Source organism: Rutidosis leptorrhynchoides, chromosome 4, assembly GCF_046630445.1.
Source record: "Rutidosis leptorrhynchoides isolate AG116_Rl617_1_P2 chromosome 4, CSIRO_AGI_Rlap_v1, whole genome shotgun sequence".
Taxonomy (NCBI): domain Eukaryota; kingdom Viridiplantae; phylum Streptophyta; class Magnoliopsida; order Asterales; family Asteraceae; genus Rutidosis; species Rutidosis leptorrhynchoides.
Window position 1 is genome coordinate 462,457,107 of NC_092336.1, and position 13,318 is coordinate 462,470,424.

Below are 13,318 nucleotides of genomic sequence, written 5' to 3' on the forward strand. Positions count from 1 at the left end.
CCCCCTAACCATAGCTGATAAATAATAACCCACACAATAAGGTATACTTACAGCGCTTTGTGGGTCTCGAATACACATGTGGTAAAACAAATCCTGTTCATTTACCTTTTCCTTATTCTTACCTCGTTGTGTAATCGAATTGGCTAAAAACCTATGAATTACTCTTAACTCTGCTCTATCTATATCCAAATAAGAGTAATTTCCCCCTTTAAATCGGTGATGGCTAGTCATTTGACTCCATACACCATGCGTATCAAAATTTTCGTCTATCTTTCTACCATTTAGTATCAACCCTCTACAATCGGCAGGCGCTAACTCCTCAGGCGTATATATACGTAAAGCCTGAGCCATGTCTAGTAAAGACATGTGGCGCATCGAACCTCCTAACAAAAATCTAATAAAAGATCGATCGGTTAAACTAACTATCCGATCATTTATTTCTATACTACACAATAATTCTTCACACCATACTTTATATACAGGTCTACGCATGTTGAATAAACGTACCCAATCGTTAAAAGTAGAATTACCATACCTCTGTGTAAGTAATTCCCTAATTGGCCCGGCTAATTCTACAGCTTCTAACGGTGCCCATTCTATTACCCTAGGTACTTCAACAGCTTTAGAATGAAGAGTATGCAAACCCCTTTGGTATTTTGGATAATCTATCCAACGTCTGTCAAATCTCAAGTTCGGATGCAACTCTTCCAAGTGCATATCTGAAAATGTCATAACTGGATGAGGTATATCTTGTTTATAATAGCTATCAACATCCTGTTGTTCCGCATTCTCAGGAGGAGCATTGCGAGCTTGGGATGAAGATTCACCCCTTTCAGTCTGCAAAACACATCAAACACAATTTTTGTGCATCCAAATATGCATTAGTGTCGGCAAAATCATCAATTAAAATAATTACAATGACATGTTCAATTTATATCAAACTTAAGCTCATTTTCATATTTTTATCAAATCTACGCTTTTTCAAATAAGCATATACGAAAATGTTCGCCAAGTTCATAAGCATTCAACTCAAATAACATACCAAAATAATCATTACTAGCAATTAAACAAGTTTCAAATGGCATTATCTCTTAAAAATCAAGTTCATGAATTTTAGACTTGAAAAAGTCCACTTTAATTCTCAAAATCATGTTTAGGCTCAAAGTTTGGATCATTTAACTACCTAAATATGTTACACTACTTAATTTAGCAACAATTCATGACAAAAATCAGCCATAACCTGTTTATATCAAAAAGCTCCAAATTGCTCAAGAACACAAACCCTAGATTACTCAAAATTTGAAGTTTAAGGCTTCTAATCATGTTAAATAGCATCAATCTAGGTTATACAAGCATAATACATAAGCAATTTAAGCATAATTACACTAAAAAGTATCAAAATCGAATTGGGGAAAAAATTGCTCAAGAACACCAATTTTCGGATTAAATGGTGTTTAGGTGTAGAAATTTACCGTTTTTCTTGAGTAATTCCTTGATAGCATCCTTCACAACATGATTTTAGTAAAAGATTTGATGAAAAACGGTGAAAAATTTCGATTTTTGGAGGTTTTAGTGTGTGTTTTTCGGGTGTTTTGTTCGCAGTTTTTGTGTGTGGTGTGTGGACTGATCAGTTCCAGCGATTTTATTTTTTCTGTATTTTGGTCTCTCCGTGAGTCGTGGTGTTTGACCCTTACAAACTCCGAGAGTCGTGGTGCTTTTTTTTTTTATAAATCTTAACTTATAAAACAAATATAAAATAAATTTAAAATTTTGTTTTCCTTTGTTTTAGGACGAGGTCGTTTCGGATCGATGTCCTAGTCCGTCCTTCGACAAAATTTTAAAATTTGTCTTTTTGTAGCGATTGTTTTAAAAGCTAAGATTTTTGGGTTTTTTTTTTTTAATGTTTTTGGCATACTTTAATTCAATAAGTTTAAAAATAATGATAATAAAAGTTCTCGTCCCTCCCTCGGGTAAAGCAATTTCGGTTCAAAGACCTAGTCTTCAACTCACGACGAATTTTAAAAATCATATTTTTAACTTAGCGAAATAAAGTAAATTTTTGTTTTTAAATTCACACCAAACTTAAATTTAAAATGCATAAAATTAAAAATTCACACCAAACTTAATTAAAAATTCATATTATAAATTCACACCAAACTTATTTTTAATTTTGTTGTTATACATACAAACTTATATTAAAAATATTAAAATTTTTCAAATATTGACAAACTTAAATATATTGATCTTACAAAGTTGATAATGCTAAAAACGAACATATATTTCAAAGCATTATTCCTCAAGAAAGACAAGCTTTTAGTTGCAATTGTTCTATTTACAAGTGATATTCGTTTAAATAATAAAAGGTGAAGACAAAAGATAGATTCGATGAATTGAAGACGCAAACGACCAAAAAGCTCAAAAGTACAAAAGACAATCAAAGAGGTTCCAATTATTGATAAGAAACGTCTCGAAATTACAAGAGTACAAAATTCAAAATGCAAAGTACAAGATATTAAATTGTACGCAAGGACGTTCGAAAATTCGGAACCGGGACCAGAGTCAACTCTCAACGCTCGACGCAACGGACTAAAAATTACAAGTTAACTATGTATATAAATATAATATAATATATAATTAATTATATTAATTATATATATATTATATTTATAAAATAAACCGTCGGTAAACAAAGAGCCAAAATGGAGTGAGCTGTAATTACAAACTCCGCGACTCGTGGAGTTTGAAGAAGGAATGGGCCGCGAGTCGCGGAGCCCCAAAAACTGAAACTCCCTATAAAAGCAAACGAATTCTGATCGCAAAAAACACATAATAAAAATATCAATCTCTCTATCTATATACGTAATATTTATATTTATAATTTATATTTTAATTTTAATTTTAATTTTAATCCTAATAATAAGGGTATGTTAGCGAAAGTTGTAAGGGTGTAAGTCGAAATTCTGTCCGTGTAACGCTACGCTATTTTTAATCATTGTAAGTTATGTTCAACCTTTTTAATTTAATGTCTCGTAGCTAAGTTATTATTATGCTTATTTAATCCGAAGTAATCATGATGTTGGGCTAATTACTAAAATTGGGTAATTGGGCTTTGTACCATAATTGGAGTTTGGATAAAAGAGCGACACTTGTGGAAATTAGACTATGGGCTATTAATGGGTTTTATATTAACTAAACAATGCCTTGTTAATTTAATATACAAACTTATAATTCGACGTATTTATATATATCCACATACGCTTGACTGGGTACGGTGGGCGGGATATCTATAAATACCAATAATTATTCATTTTACCGGACACGGAACTGGATTAATAGTTAATAGACTTGTTGAAACAGGGGTGAATTACATTCAAGGGTAATTGGTGTAATTGTTAACAAAGTAGTAAAACCTTGGTTTACACGCAGTCGATAACCTGGTGTATTCATTAAACAAAGTATTAAAACCTTGTTACAATTCGAATCCCCAATTAGTTGGAATATTTGACTTCGGAAATAAGAATAATTTGACGAAGGCTTTCGCTCTTTATATTTATGACTGATGGACTATTATGGACAAATCCGTATGGACATATTAAATAATCCAGGACAAAGGACAATTAACCCATGGGCATAAAACTAAAATCAACACGTCAAACATCATGATTACGGAAGTTTAAATAAGCATAATTATTTTATTTCATATTTTATTTCCTTTATTTTATATTTAATTGCACTTCTAATTATCGCATTTTATTTATTGTTATTGTATTTAATTGCACTTTAATTTTCGTACTTTTTAATTATCGCAAGTTTATTTTATCGCAATTTCATTATCGTTATTTACTTTACGCTTTAATTTAAGTCTTGTATTTATTTTTAATATTTTACATTTGGTTTTAACTGCGACTAAAGTTTTAAAATCGACAAACCGGTCATTAAACGATAAAAACCCCCCTTTATAATAATAATATTACTTATATATACATTTGTATTTTTATAAAAGTAAACTAATATAGCGTTAAGCTTTGTTTAAAGATTTTCCTTGTGGAACGAACCGGACTTACTAAAAACTACACTACTGTACGATTAGGTACACTGCCTATAAGTGTTGTAGCAAGGTTTAAGTATATCCATTCTATAAATAAATAAATATCTTGTGTAAAATTGTATCGTATTTAATAGTATTTTCTGCTAAAATTTAATAGTATTTTATACCCCTTAGCTTTAACTATCAAGTATATTTTTGGCGCCGCTGCCGGGGACAATCTAGCTTAAAAGCCGGAAGCGCAACGCTACATAAAATAAAAAAAAAGATTTTTTTTAGTTTACTTTTATTAAAATTCACTTTTGTAAAAATACGTTTTTAATTATTCGAAAATATAAAAAGGAAAAAAAATTTTATATATTTTTTTAGATTTTGTCAAATATTTAAGTTTTATAAAGTTTCTTTATTTTTATTTTATAAAAATATAAGTTTTATTTAAATATTTTTATTTAAAAAAAAAATTAATATATATATGAATCTATTTTTAAGATATTTTTAAAATTATAAAGTAGTTCTATTTTTATTTTAGTTTTTAAATATAGTTTTTATTATATAAATATTTTTATTTAAACAGAAAATACAAAAAAAAAAAACGCGTCAAATTTTAAACTGTACCTGAGTTGAAAATTGGAACCCCGCGACTCGCGGAGTTTGCTACTTGGAATACCGCAACTCGCGGAGCCACCCTGACACCGACAGAAACCCTAATCAGCATTTATTACGGGTAATTATTAATTATTATTATTAATAAACCCTAATTACTTAATTATTAATATAATTAGTTTAAGTTTTTAAATTAAATTGTATTTTAAATTTTAATTAGTTTTATTATATATATAAATTAATAGTTTTATAAAATAAATAATATAAAAATAATATTTTTATAAAAATTGTACTTTTTACAACTTTTAGTTTATTTTTATATTTTGTCCCTTTTTAATCGTTTTAGCGTAATATTTGTATTTTTAGCTCATATTTAGTTTTAAACTTAGTTTTTGCCATAGTTATTTTTACTTCTAGATTTTTAGGCTTTGCCGTAGAATTCCTTAAGTGCTTTTTCTTTAGACTAAGATTTAGGTACTTTAGAATTTTGCGACGCCTTTTTAAGTTTTAGTTTCTTTTTAAGTTATTTCCATTTGGGATATAGTTTTTCTTGTAAGCTTTAATATTTTTAAACACCTTTTACTATGTATCAATTATCATTCCAATTAGTAATCTCAATTTGCGATTATAATTTTAAGTTAGTTGTAGTAATAAGGTTAGGTTAGTCAAGTGTTTTTAACTGTTATAAGTTTTTTTTATTTTTCCGTCACCTTTTATTTTTCAACCATTTTTCTTTTTCGACCTTTTTCGACGAACTTTTTTTTTTCTTATTTCTCGCTATTCTAGTTTTAGGACATAGATTTTTATTCTACTTCTTATCTAAATTTCTTAAAATTACGAAAATTTATTTTAAGTGGTTAAATTGATAGACATCAAAATTTTCTGGTTCGTAGTAATAGTTGGATTTGTATGTGGACCGGGTTATTGGAGCCAAACAGTCCTCAATTATATTGAGACCAAACGAATCCTGCCCCTCTGCTGCATCTTTTGGCTATTCGAAACGTGGGCAAAATCAGAAAAGTCTATTGATTGGATAACTTATTATAATTTTTCTTTCCTTTTAAAAACTAATAGGATATTCAGTGAATGCACCGAGCAAGACGTTCACCACCTTTTGTACGTTCACCACCTGTAACTAGATCAAGACATTTAGCAAATATTACCGCCGTTGATTTTTCTTTAGAATCGTCATCCAGTCGACCAAGTACTCCAGTTTAAATTTCTGATAATCCATTTTTTGAACCCGACCTCACAATTGAGAATTCGGAGAATATTCAGGGACGATTCGTAGATCCTGAACCACTAAACTTTCCTCCGGAACCACCAATCATTCAAACAGAGATTGTTGAGGAATGAACCATTAAATCAGAATCCTCTAGTGATTCCGATTCAACAAATTCAATTATGGAAGTAACAGAACCATTAAGTATGGAAGACCGAATGAGAGCTAAACGCACTGGCCAAGGTCACGCAATTACTCATCCAGACATTAATGCGCCAGATTATGAAATCAAAGGACAAATTCTACACATGGTGACTAATCAATGCCAATTTAGTGGTGCGCCGAAGGAAGATCCAAATGAACATCTTCGTACCTTTAATAGGATCTGCACTCTATTTAAAATAAGAGAAGTTGAGGATGAACAGATATATCTCATGTTATTTCCCTGGACTTTAAAGGGAGAAGCAAAAGATTGGTTGGAATCGTTACCTGAAGGGGCGATTGATACATGGGATGTTTTAGTTGAAAAATTTCTTAAACAATTCTTTCCTGCATCTAAAGCCGTAAGACTTCAAGCAGAAATTGTTACGTTTACACAGAAACCAAATGAAACTCTATATGAGGCTTGGACAAGATTTGGAAAGTTATTGAGAGGATGTCCGCAACATGGTTTAGACACCTGTCAAATAGTACAAATATTCTACCAAGGATGCGACATCACTACAAGAAAAGACATAGATATAGCAGCTGGTGGTTCCATTATGAAGAAAACCGAAACTGATGCTTACAAAATTATTGATAACACTGCTTCCCACTCACATGAGTGGCACCAAGAAAAAGATATCGTTAGATCATCTAAAGCAGCTAGAGCCGATTCTAGCCATGACTTAGATTCCATTTCCGCAAAGATAGATGCTGTCGAGAGACGAATGGAAAAGATGACTAAAGATATTCACTCAATACGAATTAGTTGTGAGCAGTGTGGAGGACCACATTTAACAAAAGATTGTCTCAGTATTGAATTAACAATGGAACAAAGAGAGAATATTTCATACATAAACCAAAGGCATGGAAATAATTATCAGAATAATTATCAACCGCCAAGACCTATTTACAATCAAAACCAGAATTATAATAGAAATATTCCATACAACAACCAACAAGGTCCTAGCAATCAACAAGTATCCAATAATACTTACAATCAGCAAAGACCTAATTTTCAAAACAAACCACCACAACCCGATGATAAAAAGCCAAATTTAGAAGATATGATGACGAAGCTAGTTGAAACTCAAACGCAGTTTTTCACATCTCAGAAACAAACTAATGAACAAAATGCTCAAGCATTTAGAAATCAACAAGCTTCTATTCAAAACTTGGAACAAGAAGTAAGTAACCTAGCAAGGTTAATAGGTGAACGAAAACCGGGAAGTTTACCTAGTGATACAAATGCTAACCCTCGGAATGAAACAGCTAAAGCCATTACCACAAGAAGTGGTACAACACTTAAACCACCTGAAATACTTGTAACTTCTGATGAAGCTATTCCTACTTCACAAGAGCCACAACCTAATCAAGATAAGGAAAAAGAACCGGTAGTTGAAAAGGTTAATGAAGATAACACAATTAAGGATAAACCTTATGTTAAACCATACCAACCACCACTTCCTTACCCGAGTAAAATGAAGAAAGAGAAACTTGAAGCCGAGCAATCCAAATTCTTGGATATGTTTAAACAGATAAATGTAAATCTTCCTTTCATTGATGTGATTTCAGGAATGCCTAGATATGCTAAATTCTTGAAAGATCTGATCACGAATAGAAAGAAAATGGAAGAACTCTCGGCCGTTACTATGAATGCGAATTGTTCAGCAATACTGTTGAATAAGATACCAGAAAAACTATCTGATCTAGGAAGTTTCACAATTCCATGTTTTCTGGGTAGTCTTAGTTCAATAGAAGCATTGGCAGACTTAGGTGCTAGTATAAATCTAATGCCGTATTCACTATACGCTAAACTAGACCTTGGAGAATTGAAACCAACTAGAATAAGTATACAACTAGCCGATCGATCAATAAAATATCCTAGAGGGATAATGGAGAACATGCTAGTTAAAGTTGGTACTTTAGTATTTCCAGTAGATTTTGTTGTTCTGGACATGGAAGAAGATTCTCAAGTTCCTCTCATATTAGGAAGACCATTCTTAAACACGGCTAAAGCAATGATAGACGTGTTCGGTAAGAAATTGACCCTAAGTATAGAGGATGAGAGTGTTACCTTTTCAGTTGATAGAGCAATGCAACAACCACAATCTGCAGATGATACATGTTATTATATTCAAACTATAGATGCACATGCAGAATTATTAGAAGAATTTCCAGAATTACAAGGAACAGGAGAATGTTCTTTAGGAGAAGGAACAGAACAAATTGATGAAGCTGAAATGTTAGCTACACTTATAGCTAATGGATATGAACCAACAACAGAAGAAATTCAAATGCTAAAAGAAGAAGACAGATATCGATACAAATCATCGATAGAAGAACCTCCGAAATTAGAGTTAAAGCCACTTCCAAACCATTTGGAATACGCTTATTTACATGGTGAATCTGAATTACCTGTAATAATATCGTCTTCTCTTACTGAAAATGAGAAATCACAACTCATTTCTGTGTTGAAAGCTCATAAACCAGCTATTGCATGGAAGATTCATGATATTAAAGGAATAAGTCCTTCGTATTGCACACATAAAATCCTTATGGAAGAAGGTCATAAAACGTATGTGCAACGCCAACGAAGACTAAATCCTAATATGCAAGATGTAGTTAAGAAAGAGATTATTAAACTGCTAGATGCAGGTCTAATTTATCCAATCTCTGATAGTCCATGGGTAAGCCCAGTTCAATGCGTGCCTAAGAAGGGTGGCATGACTGTCATTACAAATGAGAAAAATGAGCTTATTCCTACTAGGACTGTAACAGGATGGCGTGTATGTATTGATTATAGAAAATTAAATGACGCCACCAGAAAAGATCACTTTCCCTTACCTTTCATAGATCAAATGTTGGAAAGATTAGCCGGAAATAGTTACTATTGTTTTCTAGATGGATTTTCCGGATATTTTCAAATTCCAATAGCACCCGAAGATCAAGAGAAAACCACATTCACGTGCCCTTATGGTACTTTTGCTTACAAACGCATGCCATTTGGACTTTGCAACGCCCCTGCAACCTTTCAAAGGTGTATGATGTCGATTTTTCACGACATGATAGAAGAATGCATGGAAGTTTTCATGGATGATTTTTCAGTCTTCGGTGATACATTTGAATCATGTTTAGCTAATCTTGAACGAATGCTTATTAGATGCGAACAATCAAATCTAGTACTTAATTGGGAGAAATGCCATTTCATGGTTAAAGAAGGCATCGTTCTTGGTCATAAAATTTCGAAGGAAGGAATTGAAGTGGATAGAGCTAAAGTAGATGTAATTGCTAAACCTCCACATCCCACCAATGTCAGAGGAGTTAGGAGTTTTCTAGGGCATGCCGATTTTTACCGACGTTTCATAAAAGATTTTTCTAAAATTGTCACTCCTATGAATAAACTCCTAGAAAAGGATGCTCCATTCATCTTTTCAGATGAATGTATCAAATCTTTTAATATTCTTAAAGAGAAACTCACTAATGCACCGATCATGATAACACCAAATTGGAATCTACCATTTGAACTAATGTGCGATGCAAGTGATTTTGCAATGGGAGCCGTTTTAGGACAAAGGATTGAAAAACGATTTCAACCTATATATTATGCTAGTAAGACGTTACAAGGAGCACAAACAAATTACACAACTACTGAAAAAGAACTCCTTGCTATTGTCTTTGCTTTTGACAAATTTCGTTCATATCTTGTTCTAGCAAAAACGGTGGTCTATACCGACCATTCTGCTCTTAGATACCTATTTTCGAAACAAGATGCTAAACCAAGATTAATCCGTTAGATCTTACTCTTACAAGAGTTCGATATTGAAATCCGAGATAATAAAGGAGCAGAAAATCTCGCCGCTGATCATCTTTCTCGTCTTGAAAATCCCGAATTAGAAGTTCTAAATGAATCGGCCATACAAGACAACTTTCCTGATGAATATCTATTGAAGATAGATTATAATGAAATACCATGGTTTGCAGACTATGCAAACTACTTAGTTTGTAGATTCCTTGAAAAAGGATTATCGTACCAAAAACGAAAGAAATTCTTCAGTGATATAAAACACTATTTTTGGGAAGATCCACATCTGTTTAAAAAGTTGTCCAGATGGAATAATACGCCGATGTGTATTCGGAGATGAAGCTAGTAAAATTTTAAACCATTGTCACACAGGACCAACAGGAGGGCATTATGGGCCTCAATTAACAGCAAGAAAAGTTTATGAAGCTGGATTCTATTGGCCTACAATTTACAAAGACGCACACCTTCTTTGCAAATCCTGTGATGCTTGTCAAAGGGCCGGAAAAATAAGTCAACGTGATGAAATGCCACAAAATGTCATTCAAGTATGCGAAGTATTTGACATTTGGGGTATTGACTTTATGGGTCCATTTCCAAAATCTCATAATAATCTCTATATTCTCGTAGCCATTGATTATGTATCTAAATGGGCGAAAGCACAAGCTCTCCCAACTAACGATGCACGAGTTGTAGTCAACTTTTTAAAACGTCTTTTTTTGCAAGGTTTGGAACACCGAAAGCTTTAATAAGTGATCGGGGTACTCATTTCTGTAATAATCAACTTGAGAAAGTTCTTAAAAGATATGGAGTAACTCATAAAATCTCCACAGCATATCATCCACAAACAAGTGGACAAGTTGAAAATACCAACCGAGCTTTAAAACGTATTCTAGAGAAAACCGTAGGATCAAATCCGAAGGAATGGTCCATTAAATTGGAGGATGCACTCTGGGCATTTAGAACTGCCTACAAAACTCCAATTGAAACCACACCTTTTAGACTCGTTTATGGAAAAGCATGTCATCTTCCAGTAGAAATTGAACACAAAGCATTTTGGGCTTTGAAGACATGTAATCTTGATTTGCATGAAGCCGGACGTCTACGATTAAGTCAACTAAACGAATTAGAAGAATTAAGACATGAAGCATACAAAAATTCGTTAATCTATAAAGAAAGAATGAAGAAATGTCATGATAAAAGAATCAGAAGTTCAAAAGAATTTAAAGAAGGAGACAGAGTTCTTCTTTTCAATTCACGATTCAAGCTATTTCCTGGAAAATTGAAATCAAGATGGTCTGGACCATTCATAGTTAAAAGAGTTTTTCCATACGGAACGATAGAATTAATAAATTCAAATGGGATTGAATTTAAAGTTAATGGTCACAGAGTTAAACATTACATACATGGTCCAATGGAAGTTGACAACGAAGTTAATCACAATTTCGATACCACGGCTAACTAAGTGTGGGGAGAATCAAGTCTTTAAAGGATAATATGTATTTCTGTTAGAGTTAGATTGTCTGTTTTTGTGTAGTTCTCGAAAATGGAACCCGAATGGTCTTTCCCTAGCAGACCCTAAAGAACTAGTCTTCTCCCCCCATTCTGAATTTTTATTTTTTTTAGGTTTTTACGATATGAAGACTGCATGTGAACTAAACCATGGTCTAATGCTACACGCTTTGATCACTAAACGTAATAATGACACACTTCCGAGTGAAATAGTATCAGTAATCATAGAAAGATTGGACGGAGTAAGAAAAGAATCCAGATGCGAAGATAATAAGTCACAATTTGGTAAAGGAAAATCAAAATCCGCAGCGAAAAGAAGAGCACGACACCTAGAAAGATGTCACAAATGCGGAAAATTGTCACATGGAGGTAAATGTTCAAATAATCTAACCTATTCAAATACCGAATTTGTTACTTTATGCAGAGACGGACCGTTCATATGTTTAGAAGAAAAGACACTGAATGCTCGAGGTTATGCCTATGTAGCCATGGAAAACCAATTAAACCGACTATCTTATGAATGAGATAGATCGTATAACTAAGAATACTATCTCACAGGTAAGTCTGTACAGTTTTTATTTTTAAATTTTTTTTTTAACCTTTTGATAATAAATGCTAATTTGTTCGCTAAAAAGTATTAAATTGGTATTGAATAAAATTAGGTTTGGCGACCGAAATTATTGATATCATTCAAAAATTTATTACATCACTGCGAAATTTAACGTTTATTCTTAAGGTATAAATATCTTTAATCAAATCAACCCAAAATATTTCAAAAATTCGTCATGAGTTAAATTAGGTTTTGGAACCGAAATTACTTTACCGAAAAGAGGGGCGCATATTTTTGATAATATTTGATTGATTAAAGTGGGATAAAAAGCCAAAAATATTTTTAATTTTATTTTTACCATGTTTTTAAAATTAATATATAAATCTTAAATTAATATTGTAAACTTTGTAAAAACAATATATTTAAAATTGTAAATATTTGAAAAATTAATATAAGTTTGGTGTGAATTTATAATATGAATTTTTAAATTAAGTTTGGTGTGAATTTTTAATTTTTAAAATATGAATTTTATTTTTATGCATTTTAAATTGTAAGTTTGGTGTGAATTTTTAATATTAATTTTGAATTTTATATTTAAATTGTGTGAATTTAAAAACAAAAATTTACTTTATCTCATTAAGTTAAAAATATGATTTTTAAAATTCGTCGTAAGTTGAAGACTAGGTCTTTGAACCGAAATTGCTTTACCCAAGGGAGGGACGAGAACTTTTATTATCATTATTTTTAATCTTATTGAATTAAAGTATGCCAAAAACATTAAAAAACCCCAAAAATCTTAGCTTTTAAAACAATCACTACAAAAAGAAAAATTTTAAAATTTTGTCGAAGGACGGACTAGGACATCGATCCGAAACGACCTCGTTCTAAATAACAAGGGAAACAAAATTTTAAAATTAATTACTTAACTGTTTTAATTAGTATAAGATGTTTAAAAAAAAAATATACAAACTCCGCGACTCGCGGAGTATGAAGGGTAAAACCCCGCGACTCGCGGAGGGACCGAATTACAGAAAAAAATAAAGGAGCTGGAACAGCTCAGTCCACACAACACCCACAAAACATACTGCGAAAAAACCCGAAAATATCACACAAAAATCGAATTTTTTCACCATTAATCATCAAATCTTTTACTAAAATCATGTTGAGAAGGATGCTATCAAGGAATTACTCAAGAAAAACGGTAAATTTCTACACCTAAACACCATTTAATCCGAAAATTAGTGTTCTTGAGCAATTTTATACCCAATTCGATTTTGATGCTTTTTAACGTAATTATGCTTAAATTGCTTATGTATTATGCTTGTATAACCTAGATTGATGCTATTTAACATGATTAGAAGCCTTAAACTTCAAATTTTGAGT